The 14,784-nt window shown below is 55.4% G+C and overlaps 1 long non-coding RNA gene across 4 annotated transcripts; it reads right to left on the bottom strand.

Annotated features, from left to right (window-relative positions):
* Positions 1 to 6: 6 nt before the first annotated feature.
* Positions 7 to 14,279, bottom strand: LOC102995523 (uncharacterized). Of its 4 annotated transcripts, XR_008616686.1 has the most exons (4): positions 13,669 to 14,279; positions 3,353 to 3,452; positions 1,582 to 1,671; positions 7 to 1,478 (listed from the first exon to the last, which is right to left on the bottom strand). It is a non-coding gene; the product is annotated as an uncharacterized lncRNA (long non-coding RNA). The 4 variants fall into 4 exon arrangements; XR_003678495.2 differs by having other exon boundaries at positions 7 to 1,671; positions 13,669 to 14,276; XR_003678497.2 differs by lacking the exon at positions 1,582 to 1,671 and having other exon boundaries at positions 13,669 to 14,267.
* Between the last annotated feature and the right edge of the window lie 505 nt (positions 14,280 to 14,784).

Raw genomic sequence — 14,784 nt, 5'->3', positions numbered from 1 at the left:
GTGGGAAGCAGCCGCATAGCACAGGGAGATCAGCTCGGTGCTTTGTGACCGCCTAGAGGGGTGGGATAGGGAGGGTGGGAGGGAGGGAGACGCAAGAGGGAAGAGCTATGGGAACATATGTATATGTATAACTGATTCACTTGGTTATAAAGCAGAAACTAACACACCATTGTAAAGCAATTATACTCCAATAAAGATGTTAAAAAAAAAAAAATCTGAAAGGTGTGCTAGGTTACTGGCAAGACAAAAGGGCCTCCTGCAGAGAGCTCTTTCCTGCCAAAAGCTGCTTACACTACCGCTCCAAGTTCATCCCTCCCTCCCCTGCACGGCTCCCACTCTGCAGCCCCTTTGGCGGCCACTGGGGAGCCAGCCCCCTTACCCTGGGATGTGGTCGGGGAGGGAGGGGTCAGCTTCACTTGTGAGACAGCCATGGCTGAGGCAGAGCAAGCAGCCAGGAGTCTGGTGGACAGAGGAGCTGTAGAGGCACACAAGACCCACATCCCAGTAAAATGGGGATAACAGTAACTCCCCTAGGGTTGCTGAGAGGACTTGAGATAATGCACGTAAAGCACTTACTAGTGTCTGGCCCCCAGGAGGTGAGCTGGACTGATGGCTGATTTTGCCTGGGGTGGGGGGCGGTCCTTGAGGGGAGCTTCACTGAAGGGTGCAGTCCTGGCCGAGCTGTATCAGCCAGGACTCCTTCCGTGGCAAGCTGGCTCAAATGAAGCAAAGGATGTCCTGGACCACAGAACTGTGGGACCCAGAGGTGCCTCTGGCTTCAGCACATTCGGACCCAGGGGTGACTCTGAGTCCCAAGGGAAATGACCCACAACAGGAGCATCAGAGAAACGCTCTCCTTGACCTCCAGGGACTTGACCAGAGAGAAGACTGAATGACTCTCTAGAACAAAGGCAGGTCAGTGGTTGCTTGGGGTCAGGAGAATTGACCATAAAGGGGAATGAGGGAACTTGAAATGTTCTATAGCTCGACTGTGGTGGTAGTTACAAGGGTGTACACATTTGAAAAACTTTATGAATTAGACACTTAAAGTGGGTGGATACCTCAAAGTGGATTTCTTAAGTAAGTGAGACCAAAGAAAAACATAGCTTTATTAGGACTCTTTCTATGACAGAAATCCAACTCAGGATAGTTTTAGAGAAAAAGAAATGCATTCATTGGCCCATATAATCAGGTTAGTCCAGAGGTGTGGTTCGCTTCAGGCATGGCTGGATCCAGGGGCTTGCTGAGGTCTGGGGACAGCATACTTTCTCTACCACTTGGCTCCGTCCTCAAGTGGAGAGCAGGAGTTCCATCAATGTGGCAACTCCCATGAAAAGTGAATGCCTCTTTTCCCAGAGTTGCTGCAAAAGTCCCAAGAGGGAGTCTCAGTGTCCAGCTTGGGACACATACCTGCCTCTAAAGCCAGTGGATGGGGAGTGGCCCCATGTGAATCCCAGGAGGTGGGGAGAAGTCATCCCCTGAAGGAAAAAAAGAAGGGCTGTGGACCTTGGGTCGGGAAAGCCAACAGATGGTCATCACATCTCTCCGTACCCAGGGGGTGGTGTTATCACCCATTCCTACCTGCAGACATCGCTGCAGAGGCCAGGCCATCAGGGACAGGCCCCAAACTCATTCAAGACCCAAGGCTGCTTTTCTGCGATGTCACAGGCTCTGTGTTGGTTAGATACAATAGTCAAAACAGAACGCGAGCACTAATCTCTTCCCCACCAGCCAAGGCAAACAGAAAGCCCTTCCGGCCTGTGCTGGGCTGTCTGTCTGCACCCCAAGGAGGCTGGCGGAGGAGGGAGGAGCTCTGGCCCAGAGGGAACTCCTTGGAGCTGATGGCATCCGGACTTGTAAGATGAACCCCAAGGAGGGGGGAAGGATGACTCCCTGGGCCTCGAGGGCGGGGGGGGGGGCCAGACCAGAGAGGCACACAGGGCAAAGGGGCAAAGAGGACAGCTTCTCAGTCCAGAACCACCAATCCTAACAGGGTCTGGCCAGGGCAGGAGGGCCAGAGAGAGGACTGAAGAAAAGGTCATCTTTGGAGAGATCACGGACAGAAGACACTATATCCAACGCCTGGAGACCTACGCTCACTTCCTGAGCAGTGCACTGCAACCAGCATGAAACGAGCCTGTTCTCCACGCCAGACACCTTCCCGAGTGCTCTGATGAAGTGTCCTCCGGGAAGGGGAGAGACAGGGAGCCACAACATCCTACCTGTTCAGAATATGCCTAGAGAGTGGACATACTCCTACAGGGCACTATTACGTCCATTAAACAAACAAGGCAACAGGCTGGGAGGGGAGGGGGCTTTACCCAAGGCCCCGGCTAAGTGGCTGCCCCCGACCTGGCTCCGGGGCAAACGCCCACCAACTCTAGGAGCTCAAAGCTCTGCCCTCATCCTGACTGCTCTAGGCTTTCAGTTGAGCTGAGGTTATTTCTGACCCAGGTAATAAGCAAGGTAGCTTAGGGCCAGCTCCCCAAAGAATATGGGCAAGAGAAGCCTGAGCCTAGGGCCCTCACCCCATCTCCCACCAAGCTGCTGGCTGAGTCTGCCTGCCCAACCGTCCTGTCTTCTGCGAAGCAGGTTAAATGGATGTCATTGCCAAGAGCGTGTACTCTGCCGCAAAGAGCTGGTGGGGAGCAAGGCGAGAGCCCAGGCCCAGCAAGGGAAGGTGGTGTGGACAAAGCTCAGGCCCTCCCTGCCAAAGGAAGCCCATGGGCCAGGCCCAGAGCTGCTGGGCCCTGGGAGAGGGGCATTCTCAGCTTCCAGCTCCTGTCTCTGCTGTCATGTCCGGGCCCTCCAGCCCTGCGGACTGGCCCAGGAACAGTGACACTTCCTAGAGCCAACAGTGTGCCTGCCCGCTAGTTCCCTGCACTGGCGGTCTGCCCAGGCCCTGGGAGTCCAGCTCTGCAGGAATGAGGGCGGCACCCCCAGCAGGGGTCCTGACCCAGAGGGCCGCCAGCTCGGAGCAGGGCCCTGACGAGCAAAGCCCCATGTGGGCTGTGCTGCTTCCTGGATGCCTCTGTCCAGGCAAGGAGCAGGGACCGTTAGGCCTGTGCCACCCACCAGCTGTGTGACCTGAGCCACACCTCTTGCGTGTTCTGCAAAAGGGGCTAAACCCTGCCCTGCCCAGAGCCGGGATCCCTGGCATGGCAGGCCGATGGGGGCGGGCCGGGGGTCCAGGCTGGCCATGTACATACTCAGCATCAGGGAGACGAAGGGACGATCACCCAGCCTCGCTGTGGGACAGGGGCACCCACCCAGCTCAGGACACCGTGAGGACCGTATCTTGTTATAACTAAATATGCTAATTATAAATGGCAATTTTAGAAAGAGCACTAACCTTGGGAGTCAGAAGCTGCAGATCTACACCCCAGCTCTGCTGCATCCTAGACGTGCGTCCTTCAGGAAGTCTCCTGATCTCCTTAGCCTCGGTCCTCCATCTGTAAAATGAGGATCAAAAGGTGACTGAGCAGCAGAGAACATAATGGAAGTGAAAGTCTGCCAGCTGCAAATGGAAGTGAAAGCCTGCCAGCTGCAAATGGTGCCATCTCCTCCATCAGGCTCTGAAGGCAGAGCTGGAGGAAATCTCTTCCATCGCTAGCTTGTGGGTATGGACCTGGACGGTTCTCTGGCCGCTTAACAGAATCACCCGAGGAAAAGAAGAAAAACAAAGGTACCAAGGCCTGGGTCCCTCCCCACACCCAGCAATTCAGATCCAATTGCTCCTGGGGGTGGGGGGGGGCGGGGGGCACCGAAAATTTTTTTAATAAGTTTATTTATTTATGGCTGTGTTGGGTCTTCATTGCTGCACGTGGGCTTTCAGTTGTGGCGAGCGGGGGCTACTCTTCGTTGTGGTGCGGTGGCTTCTCTTGCTGTGGAGCACGGGCTCTAGGCGCGTGGGCTTAGTTGCTCCGCGGCACGCGGGACCTTCCCGGACCGGGGCTCGAACCCGTGTCCCCTGCATCGGCAGGCGGACTCTCACCCACTGCGCCACCAGGGAAGCCCCCCTGAAATTTTTTTTAACCTTAAGCGATTCTTCTGTGTGCCCAGAGTCAGGAGGCAAAGCAGCAGCCCACTTAGAACGCGATCAGGGCACAGCCCGCATTTCTGTGTTGCTGCTGTTTGGCCGAGCAGCTTGTGGGATCTTATTTCCCTGAGCAGGGACTGGACCCGTGCCCCCTGCAGAGGAAGCATGGAGTCCTACCTAACCCCTGCACCGGCCAGGGAAGTCCCAGAGCCCACATCCTCCCCAGCAACTTCACCAGTCTCGGTTTAGAGACCCAGTGCTGCCCCAATACCTCCCAACGAGCTTGCTGGCTGGAGGTAAGTTTTGGCGCACCCTGGCCCACTTGGCAAAAAGAAAATCAGAGACTTTCTGCCTCCCAAGGGCCCAGGGCCATCGCTCAGATGGGTTACGAGCTTCACCACTTTTGGATGCCCCAATCCTGCTAACTGGGTGAGGGTATACATACAAAGAGGAAAAAAATGCTGGAAGGATCTATGTCATTAGCAGACATGATGTCTAGGTATGGGTTATCTATAAACCTTCTTCATCCTTCTGGATTTTTGAAATGCTCTCCAGTAATCAGTTTTATTTCTTATGCATTATCTTTTTCTGTTGTTTTTTGCAGATGTTTTGGGGGAAAGAATGAGGAACACACTCAGGAACAAGGAGGTTTGTGGGGATGGAAGAGCAGGGCAGACGGGCCTCAGGGAGGGACAGCTGATTTGAGGTTAGCAAATTGCTTAGCTGTGAGAGAGGGTGTCCACTATGGGATGTGAGCAGCTCATTTCACGAGAGCCCCGCCCACGTTTTACCAAGAAGGAATAAACATCACTCCCCCATCCCGTATTGACCTTTACCTTGGAGCCGTCCCTTCCCCTGGGCAGAAGAATGCTGAGCAAACTCAGCGCCTTAAACACCGTCTCTGGAAGCTGGGATGGCAGCACAGTGAGGACCGCAGGAGCCCAAGGAGCCGGGGGCTCGGCTGGCCGAGGAGGAGCGTGGCCGTCAGGGTCCCACCAAGGGCCACCTTCTCGCGTGACAAGAGCTTCTGCGTTGGCACCTGGGGGGAGACCTTAGAAATACCTAGAGGATGAACTTCCTCTGCTGACTGGGAGGCTGACAGGACCCGGGATGGACCACGGGAGCACGTACAGTCCTGCTTACTGCCTGTCCACCCATCCACAGGCTGGCCACCTGCCCAGCCTCTGCCAGAGAGGACGATGCTGTGGGATCCGGTGACATGTGGGATGGTGTTAAGGGGGGCATGTCACCAATTGGTATTTCTGCTTGACAGTCCCCCGGGACCCCCACCTCCACCCATAAAAGCCTTGGCTCAGCAGAAGTATCCGTGGGTGGGGCACCTGCTGAGCATGGTGGAAACCCAGGAGGTGAGAGAGGAGTAGAGACCATCTGGGAGAGAGAAAGCAGGCTCTAGGGTCACAGCAGGGGGGAAGACCTCGATCCACTGCAGGCGGCTATGCAAAACGGCCAGCTCACTGGGTCTCAGTGCGTGGACCGAGGCTCCTTCCGTTTTAAAATCCAGCGCCCCTAAACAGTGCCAGCTTCTCAGGCCAGGCGGGGCATCCCGGCCAGCCCAACACTGTTGCCCTGGACACAAGTGCCCCCGAAGCTACCCTTCCTTGCGCTGGACATGTGCAGCTGGGCTCTACGGAACCCGCCCCCCACACAAACCGGGGAGACCCTGCATTCTCCTGGGCTCCGATCTGCCCAGGAATGTCTCGAGGCCCGGGCCTCCCCAAAGAAGAAATTATAAAAGTACATGCAGGGCTTCCCTGGTGGTGCAGTGGTTGCGCGTCCGCCTGCCGATGCAGGGGAACCGGGTTCGCGCCCCGGTCTGGGAGGATCCCACATGCCACGGAGCGGCTGGGCCCGTGGGCCGTGGCCGCTGGGCCTGCGCGTCCGGAGCCTGTGCTCTGCGACGGGAGAGGCCACAGCAGAGGGAGGCCCGCATACCAAAAAAAAAAAAAAAAAAAAAAAAGTACATGCAAATCAAGGCACCGACCAACAAAATGTTTTAATAATCAGTAAGTTCCCCTTCACTCTCATTTCAGGACGACGGAGAGGGACACGCCAGTCGAACCCCAGGTAGCCCTTCCTATCCCAGAGCAGCCGGGTGGGCTGGGGCCACTGCCTGACGCACACTGCAAGAACAAGAAGGATTTTTAGGGGCATTATGACTGAGTCAGAAAACACAGCTGCCCCTGAAAGTCCCTCATTTTTCTTGCTGTCCTTGAGCACTCTCCAGGTGAGTAAGGCGTCGACCGGCTGGCCCAGGTGAGCCGAGGAGGAGACGGTGGCCCACGGGAAGCTCTGTGGCAGGTGGGGTAGCTGCGGGGTCTCCGCGGTGGCATGATTCTCCCCAGTGCTCGGCCTGTGGCCGGCTTCACTGCCCCCCCCCGCCCCGTACCCCGAGGCACGCCCAGGAGTGGCCAGCCTCTGCCCGCAGGGAGCCGGGGGCTAGAATCCCGGTGGAATCCCAAGTGGCGAGGGGCCCCAAGAACTAGGCAAAGCAGGAAGACCCGGAGGAAGGGCCATCTGGCCCTCGTCTTCACATGCGGGGCGTGGACCCGTCTTGCAGGTACTGAGCTCGAGAGGCTGAGTGACGGTCACAGGCCTGTCGTGACGCAGGAATAGTAGCGACTCCCCACCCCCTGCCCGCAAACAGCCTGTCGTGGGCAAAGAGCAGTGCGGGCTTCTGGTTTGTCCCGATGGCGTTCAGGTTCAAATCAGCGAGCTGCCCGCTCTGCTGGAAGAGACTGGGGCTAGGGTGAGGGGATAGCCAGAAAGCAGCCAGGAGGGGCCGGTGGCCGATTTTCCTTCTGACAGGAGGAAGAAAGGGGCTCTGGAATCAGAGCTTGGTTTCAGGTCCTCCTTTATGAGGGATCCCTCGTGCCCCCAGACTCAGGTGAGCCTCCAGGGTGGCAGAGGCTCAGCTCCGAGCATCAGCGCCCCGCCCCCCCACCAGGAAGGCCCCAGCAGGCCACTCCCACAGACCCTGGGCCTCTGACTCCTCGGAATGCCACCCATCGGCCGGTAACCCGTCCCCTGAAGCGAGGCCATCCCACCCAGGGCCCCAGCTCAGCTGGAATCTGCCCAGCTGGCTGCTGGGAGCCCGCCCCACCCACCCTGCCACTGCACCCACTCCTCAGGGAGGGGTCCTGGTCACCAGTCCTGCCGTGTGTGCCGGACATGTGGCCTCTCAGAACGAGGGGGACCCCGCTGCGGTGAAAAGCGCATCCCACAGAAGACAGACCTGGTGCCACTACCTGCTTACTTGCTGTGTGACGGTGTCTAAGTTACTTTGCTTCTCTGTGCCTCCGCTTGCACATCAGTACATAGGAATAAGCAGCCCCCTTTGCAGGCGACGCGGGGACTGAAGGAAGCATACAGAGCGCTTGGGCGGCTCCCAACAAAAATGTCTTCCCCTGTCCAAGCAGTTTCCCCCTTGCCCTCAGACCCCAAGAGCTGGGCCAGGCTCCCTGGGAGTCTCCAAGGACTCAGACCATGGAGAATTCTTCCTTCTCAGAGGGCAACTGGGACAGGTGTGAGGGCACAGGCCTTGCTGCTCCCTGGGCACTAACGCTGCACCCTCTCCCCAGACCCTGGGGTCCTGCCTTGTTCAGACAAAGAGCACGTGTGCCCAGAACCCCGGCTGCCCGACTACAGCCTCAGCCCCCTCAAAGCTATGTTACAGCAGCTGTCACCTTGCTGCAACCTTCTGCCCTAACCAAGATCACGGCCGTATACTCCACCAGCAAAACCCAAACTGTCCCCACACACTACGAGCTGCGCTGTCTGAACCATTCAGCGCCATGACCGCCTCCTAAGAAGCCCCAGCCCTGGTCTGCACAGCCTCTGCGTGAGCGGGTCTTGCTGCCCGGGGTGCCCCAATGCAGTGGAACAGAGGAGGGTGAGACCCAGTTCACCACCGACTAGCCAAGAACCTTGGGCAAGCTCCTTAACCCCTCTGTGCTCCAAGATCATGGTAACTACCTATTTCGTGGGGTTGCTGGGAGAAGTAAATGAGTCCATTCCTGGATAAAGAAGATGTGGCACATATATACAATGGAATATTACCCAGCCATAAAAAGGAACGAAACTGGGTCATTTGTAGAGACGTGGATGGACCTAGAGTCTGTCATACAGAGTGAAGTCAGAAACAGAAAAACAAATATCGTATATTAACGCATATATGTGGACTCTAGAAAAATGGTACAGATGACCTATTTGCAAAGCAGAAACAAACAGAGACACAGATGTAGAGAACAAATGTATGGATACCCAGGCGGGGGGTGAATTGGGAGATTGGGATTGACATATATACACTACTGCGTATAAAAGAGATAACTAATGAGAACCTACTGTATAGCACAGGGAACTCTACTCAGTGCTCTGTGGTGACCTAAATGGGAAGGGAATCCAAAAAAGAGGGGACATATGGAAAAACAAATGAGTCCATTCCCATAAAGGCTTAGAGCTGTGCCTGGCACCAAGCATTCAATCAGAGTTAGCGATCATTACTTTGCCCTGCTCTGTGTCAAGACTCAGCTCACCTTTTCGGGGTGACCGCAGCCCCTCCCTGGGTTAGAGCCCCTTCTTTCTCCCTGCCCCCCTGACTCCACTCATCACGCTGCTTTACCTATCGGCCACCGGCAGCACGGCCCTGGAACCCCCAACATCGCAATCACACGCACTTATTAACAACGCTGACCCCAGGACCCCTAGGTCAACCGAGGGGCCCTGGAGTCTGCGCTGCTAACAGGCTCCCTGTGTGGTTCACAAGGACACCCAAGTATGAGAAGCACTGCCTGGCCCCAGCGCTCAATAATGAGATGAGGTCGGGAAGCCTGCCCCGGGCAGCGGCCAGAGGATCCCCCATGCTGTGCCAGGTGTGCAATGGGACCCACCTGAGCCTGGCTCTGACAGCAGAGCTAACCACCAAACCCACCAGCCCCTAGAGCCATTCCTCGGGGCCTCCCTAAGCCCTCGCCCTGTGCGGAACACACGCGGATGACATTGGGGCTGCCCCCTTCTGCTGGGGGCTGAGAAGCCATCGAGTCTTCCAAGGGAGCTGCAGAGCAAGGAGGCTCCACTCCAAACTCGGTCCCTAAAATAGCCAGCAACCCACAAAACCATGATGGAAGGAAAAGAAAGGCCAACGACCAGAGACATCAGCCCTTGTTCGGAGTTTGCTTACGAAAGAAAACCACACAGCGGTTCCACCCGGACTAGGGAAGGAGGTGGCTGAGCAGGGGGCAGCAGTCCCAGAATGTCCTGGGGGCGCCTCTGCTACAGAGAAGCAGCTAGACACAGCCAGGGCCTGCAGCGGGGGGGTGGTGCCGGGGGGGGGGGGTGGGGGGGCCTGCCGAAGCCGGGCTTAGGGACTCTGCTGCTCCCAGCGCTCAGCTTAGGGGCGTGCGCTCTGCAAGGTGCTGCCCTCCTTCCAGCCACCCCTCCACAGGCCAGCCCACCGAGGGGTGGAGCCACAGGGCTCGGCTGGATTTGCGCCTCCACCGCAGTGGAGAGCCTTCTTGGACTCGCTGGCCTCATCCACCCTTGCTAGCCGCTCCAGGGCTGGGACGGACACAGCCAGGAGAGCTGAAACTCAGCCATCAGAGCCCCCGGGTTTACGTTCACCCACGTCCCTCTGCCAGAAATTCTTTGGCCAAGAACACCTCCTAAACGCTCCCGCTCACCCCCCTCAGCTCCCGCCACGCCCCACAAACTCCAGCCCTGCCTGGCCCGACGCTGACAGCCAGCCTGCCCCGAGGTCGGCTCAGCCCCCAAAAAACTCATCAGTGGGTGAAGGCCCGAGCGATGTGCCTTCGGCAAGGCTAGACCGGAGCCCAAACGCATTCGTCCACACAAACACCCACTCCCACGAACCAGGCCGGCCCAGGGAGGGCAGCGCCTCCCGCTCGGCCATGTGTCCAGAACATGGGAGGAGCCGATGCCAGGGGTGGGCCCTGCCTTTATCTCCTAGTAAAGAGACTCCACTGGGACAGGGAAACAAGCAGACCAGGCCTGCAGACAGCAGGGCTAACAGAACGGGGAAGGGTCTACATTTAGGATGCGTTTATCTTCCTCATAGGAGTCAGCCAACTGTGGGCCCACAGGCCAGACCCACCCACCATCCTTACAGTTTTATCAGAACACAGGTACTCACCCATTTATGTATTATCTATGGCTGCTTTCACACCCCAACAGCAGAGCAGAAGAGCTGCAACATAGGCCCCACGGCCCTCCAAGGCTAAAATATTTACTCTTTGGCCTTCGCAGACAAAGCTGGCTGACCCTTGCTTCTGATCAGTATTCACTCAGCACCTAGGAGGCACCAGGCACCCAGCTGGGTACCGAGGATACCACAGTGAGCAAAACTTGCTGAGCCTTCATGGAGCTCAAGGCCTGGGGAGAGAAGGGCTCTGCAGGCCATGGGGCCTGCCGTCTTGGTTAGCTGATGGCTGCAGCCTCTTATACCCCAAACCTTCAGGCCCTACATGGTTCAGAATTTTTCAGGTAACGCGGTGCACAGGCCACATACTATGCCATAGGGCAGCCCCCGGAATCACACACAGTAATGTCTCTGCAGTGAAAGCCATGAAGATTCACACTCCCCAAGAGAAACAGACTCTAATTGTCTCAAGTCAGTTCGGGTCAGGATTCCCCAGGAAATTCATTATAAACACAGCTTGTGGTTTTCAGAGTTTTCTGGAGTTCAGAATTTTGGATAAAGGACTGTGGGCTTGGGACTTCCCTGGTGGTCCAGCGGGTAAGACTCCACGCTCAGAATGCAGGGGGCTCGGGTTCGATCCCTGGTCAGGGAACTAGATCCCGCATGCCTGCCGCAACTAAGACCCAGCGCAGCAATCAGTCAATAAAATGATCATGGGCTTGCACCGGCAACTGTTACAAAGTGCAAACACTGGGTCCTGACTTCACGTCTTGGTCTTGGTCGGAGGTCCCTACTCCTGCAGGCTACCGACCCCGAGGCCACCAGGCACAGGAACCACACACAAGGCACACAGAAAATACGAACTGAATGAACTCAGATCACCAGAACTTTTTCTCCAAAGAACAGCTACTAACATAACTGCTGAAAAATGTAGGGAAAAAAAAGTAGTATTTAAACCCAAACTTCATCGGCCTGCTCCACTGCCAGGAGCAGAGAGGCTGACATAAATGAGTAACTTTTCCAACTCCATCTACTTGGGACAAGGAAAATAAAACTGTTTTCTTGTCACTGTTGCTGCCTGATGGGCAGGCACATTAGGTGTTTTGGGGGGAGCAGGTGAGCGAGTGGTAGCCAAAACAGAAAACCAGTGATTTTTTCCCCTGGTGTACCTCCCTGTGGCCAAAGTTTCATTGGAAATCTAAAATAACTGATCCCATCACAAATTCCTAACAGCTAAGTAGAAAAATGTACTAATTAGAGAATCTGGTTTCAGGTGTTCTATTTATATTCCTTTTGGGGGTGGGGGGAACCAAAAAACAATTTTATGTATTATAAATATATAACAATCGCACTTTTTCCAAAAAGTCTAAAGTAGAAGATTGAAAAAAAACTACAGACCTCACACCTTGAGAGTAGTGACGCTGAAAGAATATTTTAACATGCAATATCTATAAATAGACAAACCAGTTCTTCTGCATTAAAGGATGATATCTGAAAAGATATTTATTTCAGCAATAACTTTCATTAGATGTCCTGAAATTACATGGATTTCCCCCCTTTTTAATGCAACACAGTTTTAATGAAAGGTCCTACCCTATTTCGTAATAGAGCACACCTACGAATGGACTCTCAGAAATTTCCTCATCGCCTGAGATTTCTAAACGGCGAATTGGGAAAGAAGTTCTGGACACCACTGGTGATCTCTACCAACACCCCGGCCCTGGGCAGATTTCTAGGAGGGATTTTTACTCCGTGAGTGACTGGGAGACGTTCTTAGTGATTGCCGGACACAAGGTCTGGGGTTAGAAGGTAAGAGGGGATGGTTGCATGGGGAGGGGGCCTGCAGGTGAGAGCGCCATCCATATGCAAATGCCTGGAAGATGGGGCCTCCAGGGGCCGTGGGCGGGGCCAAGCAAAGCCTTCCAACAAACAGAAAGCCGCAGGGACCTCCAGGACTATATTTAGTCAGGGCTGACTGCCCCAACAGGGGGGGGCTTGGGCGAGGCAGAGGACAGCCACCTGCACACACCAGCGCCTGCAGCCCTGCCATCGAGGTGGAGACGTGCTGGGACACCACGACTCCCGGTGCAGAGGCCACAGGCATCCTCTCTGGCATTTCCTTCAGCCCTCTGCCGGGCACGTGCCACCCATCTGACTGCCAGATACGGTCAGCGACAAGGGGGGGGCCATGCTGGGCACGCAGGGCTGCAGCCACACTGGCCAGGCGAGTTAGTTTCACTTTCTGTTATTTTTTTTTTTTCCCTGGGTCGCTTCTCACCCTGATGGGAGAAAATGTCCTTGAAATGCCAAGCGAGAAAAATCCTCAAAAATGTTCCTTGTTGTTGTCTCCCCCACCCCCCACCCCCCGAGGACACTGTTTCCCTCTGAAGACCGGGTAACAGCCTTTGGTGAAAACCCCAACTATGTAACTTCAGTCCCCGGGGCTGCTGAGCCCTAATATGATTACACATCTAAATGCAATAAATGGGGCAAAGTGGTATTATTTTTCTGGGAAAAACCAACATCATAAAAGGGTCTTTATTGAATCAAGGGCCCGTGAACTGTTCTCTTGCCTAATTATGGCTCCCAAGTGAACTGGGCTGGGTTTCCAGGGAGGACTCCTCCTAGCTCCCCGGCCCAAAGGGCAATGGGATATTTGTCACGACTTGTCTAATTACAACAGAATTCACCGAAAGGACAAAAGGGAGGATGCCAAGGTAGGCTGGCCGCAGCCCCCTCTCTCCCCACCTCGGGCTCTGGAAACGGGGAGCCGGTTCTCGGGGCCTACTTCTATTTTAAGGAGTGCCCCTCCCTGCTCCATCTTCACCCCTTGTGTTCAGAGTCAGGATCCTGGACCCTGCCCATTTCCACCGTCAAGGCTTAAGTGGTTTTCCAGCATCTCAGCACTGCCCCCTCTTATCCCCAGCTCTACAGAAAAGGCCCATTGTCGAAAGGTGATATTTTGCCAGATGTTTTAACATTCAGCAATTTGGCCAAGGTTCGCACGCACCCAGACCTGGGCGACAGTGAACGCCTGCTATCACCAGACACGGGAGGAGAGGCAGGGCAGGGGGAGAGGGAGAGAGACGCAGCAGCCCAGGGCGGTGCGAGAACCCTCCACACTAACCAGCTGGGAGCAAGTGGTCTGGATGACTTTTCCCAGATATACAGTGGTCTGGCCAGGCAAGCTGGAGACCAACATTTGCTTATATGCAAGTCCTGGTTCCAAGTATCTGTTTAATCGCCCTCTTGGTTCCAAGAGCAAAGACACATTTTTTTTTTTTTTAACTTATCTTTCCCCCCATGTTCTTAAGCTCACCGCAGCAAGCTCCATAGGAAAGGATTCAAGAGAACGTTATCCCGACTCTCCCACTAATAAGTGATGAAATACACCCACCCCTGGAAGAGTCGGTGACTTCGCCCCACAGCCACCCCTCTTAGGTTGTACTGGGCATACCTCCCTGGAGAAACAGGAACCCCCTCCGGCCCCATCCATATTGCTTTTCTTCCAACGTTTTCTCCCCAGATGTTAAGGCAGCAAGCAGGCTCGCCAGGCTCAGGGTGTGCGCTTCCTTGACCTCACTGGGCTTTCTTCGCTGGTCCCACAGGCCCTGGGGTGAGCTACGGTGTCGCTTAAGAACAGCTACCGTGTACTCCCCCGCCGTCCCCCCAAGCCACCCGGCGTTTCACACCGGCCTTCTCATGTGACCCCTGTATCACACTACACAGTGGGCATGTATCATCACAGATGTGGAAACAGTCTCAAGAAGGCATGTCACGGGTCCAAGGTCACCCAGCTAGTCCACGGGAGAGCCTGCAAAGCCAACGCCTTTTCCCCAATGCCTGCCTTCAGCCTCCTGGAAAGCCAGGTGCCATCAGCATATAAATAGCAATGCAAGTGACTTGTTTTCAAAAGGGTGCGGGAGGAGGTCTACCTTACAGTGGACTCGGAGACAGAGAATTGAAAAACCAGAATTTAAGCCTCAGTCACCAAGAAGCAGCCAGCGTTCTGCCTTGAACCCCACACCCCCCAGGGCAGAAATCCAGTGAGAGGAAGAGCATTTCATGAGAATGAACCACCAAGTCCTCCCAGACTGATCCAAATTTCCCAGCTGCACATCTCGAGTCCTTCCCCCAGCCCTCCCGCCCCTCCCAACCCCAGGCCTGGGTCCCAGCCCGGTGCCCTCCTCTGCACCTCGGGGCTCCGAAACTTAGAAGGATGTTAAGACTACAAGGGGTGTGTGCACGCTATTTGGTCCAGCCGCCCACTTGACAGGGAAGGGGGCTCTCAGGCCCAGAGTGGCAGAGCTGAGATTAAAATCAGGCGATGGTCTGTCCACACAGCACCTCCTTCCCCAGTCCTCCTGGGCAGCAAACACAAGGGGTCTGGCCACAGGGCAATTTCAAAATTCCCCAGAGCGTGCCAGAGGGAGGAGGGAGGGAGCTGCACAGTGGGTGAGAAGTCACCTGCTCTGCGTCCCAGTAAACCCTGCCCGCTGCCCCAGGCTCTAAAGCACTAAAGAGATTATGGTCCATCTCAACCTCTAGTTCGAAATGCAAAATAAAAACATCA

The sequence above is a fragment of the Physeter macrocephalus genome, unplaced genomic scaffold, assembly GCF_002837175.3.
Source record: "Physeter macrocephalus isolate SW-GA unplaced genomic scaffold, ASM283717v5 random_391, whole genome shotgun sequence".
NCBI lineage: Eukaryota > Metazoa > Chordata > Mammalia > Artiodactyla > Physeteridae > Physeter > Physeter macrocephalus.
Note: the sequence above shows the minus strand (reverse complement) of the source record. Positions and strands in the feature narration are given on the sequence as shown.